Source organism: Peromyscus leucopus, chromosome 2, assembly GCF_004664715.2.
Source record: "Peromyscus leucopus breed LL Stock chromosome 2, UCI_PerLeu_2.1, whole genome shotgun sequence".
NCBI lineage: Eukaryota > Metazoa > Chordata > Mammalia > Rodentia > Cricetidae > Peromyscus > Peromyscus leucopus.
The window spans coordinates 120,672,026-120,674,746 of NC_051064.1; the positions used below are offsets into that span (position 1 = coordinate 120,672,026).

Below are 2,721 nucleotides of genomic sequence, written 5' to 3' on the forward strand. Positions count from 1 at the left end.
CATCCACAATGGAATATGTTCTTTTGTACTTTTTAGTGAGGAGAAGAGCAAGGGGATTCTTCTTTCTTTCTTTTTTTCTTTCTTTCCTTTTTTTTTTTTTTTTTTGGTTTTTCAAGACAGGGTTTTTTTGTGAAACATTCTGGAATTCACTCTGTAGACCAGGCTGGTCTCAAACTCAGAACTCACAGAGATCTGCCTGCCTCCGCCTCTGGAATCCTGGGATTAAAGGCGTCCAACACCACCACCAGGCTCTTCTTTCTAATAAACCCTGTGAAGGAGCTCAAAGCATAAAACAGTGGAGTTGCTTTGCCTGTAAAGTGTAGTCACAGAACCCAAGACACATGGTCTCCGCTATCTATTCTCCCTTACAGCCCAGAACCTGTCCCAGCAACCCGCCATGCTCAGTGGAGCAGGAGATGGAAGACTGGCTTCAGCTGCCCATCTACAATACCCAAAACTTCCTCGTGGCTTCCTTTCTCTGCCCTCTGATCAGTTTCCAAAACAGAAGCCTTGAAGGGCAGCCAGACCCATAGTCAAGGCACACAAGGGATTAGAAAATGCTAGCAACTCACCTGTCATTTACAGCTAAAATTGCCATTTCTGTCTTGAGGACTGCAAGAAACAGGCTCATTTCCTCTTTCCTGTGACTTACAGAACACAGAAGATTCTAGAACACCTCTTCAGAGCTTAAATCTGTGAAAAATGGTGGGCAGGCAAGATGGCTCAGAGAGCGAAGGATCTTCAGAGCTGACTCCACTCAGCTTCAGACTGTCACACGAGTCTCTCTCTCTCTCTCACACACACACACACACACACATACACGCAGACACACACGCAGACACAGAAATAAAAACAGATAAAAGATGAATTAATGAAATTAGTGAAGCAATAATGAATGAATAAGCAGGGGGAGAGCTGGGGAAAGGAATGACGTGAAGGAATGGAAGACTGTGGTCATTCTCTTCCGGATACAGTTCTCTTGGGAGATGGGATTGAGAGTTTCCTGGAACTGTCTAGAAAGCCCAAGCAATCTTCCTGCCTCATCTTTCTAAGTGCTGGGATATGGGTGTGCACCACTGCCCAGGCTGGAATGCAGATCTCTGTAAACATGATGGGATGTGAAAAATTTGCTGTATTTGAAATGAATCATGTTTTTCAAATTGGACCCCAGTGCTTTCCTAGTGTAGACAATGAATTATGTCAGTAGGTCAATCAAACCAACTTCATGGCTCTCCGTCAATATTTTGCTTAATGAAAGAATAGAATAGGATGGAATGGAATGGAATAGATCTGGTCCATCACTAAGACTGAGAATTCTTTGGAAATTTTTATTTTTCTAGTTATACATATGCATACATATAGCTATGTATATGTATAAATGTGCATACCAGTTCTTGATATAAAACATATTTTTCACCGTGAATCACAGCTCAGAAGCCAAAAGCCCACACTCTAACTTTATGAAGTGTTATAATGCCCGCCTTCAAATGAAGAAAATTAATGTAAATGTAGGGAAACTGACCTGTTCAAGGTCACCAGTAGTAAGTAGAACTAGGGAGCAGTCAAGGGTCAGGACTCCAGAATCTGAACCTTGAACCTCCCAGTCTGAGGCTTTGGTGGAAATGGCTGTATCATGAAGGGAAGTAGAGAGCAACGCAGGAGCAAATAGGGGTCATGGAGGCCTCGGGTGAGAGTTTTCTCTCCCAGCTTAGACGTACATTCCCCGCCTTTGCACTCAGTGCTCCGTACAGGGTGCACCCGGATTAGAGACGGTTAGGGTCACTGGAAGCATGCTATGATGTGTAGTTCACCATGCTGTGATTCTTGTGAATCCAAGTAAACTGGTATTTTAATGATGATTAATGTGACTGTTGTGACAGTGCTCACTCTGCTTGGAGCTGCTTCTTGTAACTGAGCCAAGCAGCTGGCTGATAGCCACCTGGACGCGCTTGCACCAATGTGCAAGTGAGATAGTTGATATCTGAGACCTTCCCGTCCACTTTGGGAAGCAGAGATAACACATCTTCAGGCACTGTAAACATCAGTGCCCATGGGAGGCACATCTGGCTGCGACTCCACCCTTCGCTAGTTTTCGCTCTGGAATGGCATCAGCCCCTGGAGGCTCTACCCAAGTCAACAGTCCCAACAGTCCCTGGGAACAACCCCCAGACCCAAATCAAGCATCACCTTCAAGGAACCAGTCCCCTAGACCTTCTTAGTGTCTTTTCCATGGATGCATAGCATTTACCTCCTCACCAGCACTTGGCACTCCAGTGATTTCTTATACTTATTGTTTCCTATTTTGCCTAGATTTTCATTTACTAGTTTTTCGTGTGTGTGTGTGTGTGTGTGTGTGTGTGTGTGTGTGTGTGTGTGTTGCTTAGTTTTGCTTATTCTGCTTTTGTGTTCATTACAATAAACAGATTAGCTCAGAAACCTTATTCCTTGAGGTTAAATGTTTGCAGGTGGAGGAGATGTTTGCCAGCCCAGCACACAGTGGACCATACTGCTTGATGCTGTGGGTCACAGAGACAACAGAGCCCTACCCTATATTTAAGCCACTCTGGGCAAGGGGCTGTAACCAGCCCCACAGAACCCAGGCCACCCTGTGATCTGGCCAGCGTTTCCCTATGTACCCTCAAAGATGAATGTAAGAGATATTGTTACAAGCAGGACATGGTGGCACTTGGGGTGGGAAGACACCTAGCCAGGCAAATCTGT

General features: G+C 45.0%; 1 long non-coding RNA gene across 1 annotated transcript; it reads right to left on the reverse strand.

Moving 5' to 3' along the window:
- Nucleotides 1-247: 247 nt before the first annotated feature.
- On the reverse strand, nucleotides 248-1,849 carry LOC119087356. The gene is made up of 3 exons (XR_005090766.1): nucleotides 1,523-1,849; nucleotides 573-693; nucleotides 248-279 (listed from the first exon to the last, which is right to left on the reverse strand). It is a non-coding gene; the product is annotated as an uncharacterized LOC119087356 (long non-coding RNA).
- Between the last annotated feature and the right edge of the window lie 872 nt (nucleotides 1,850-2,721).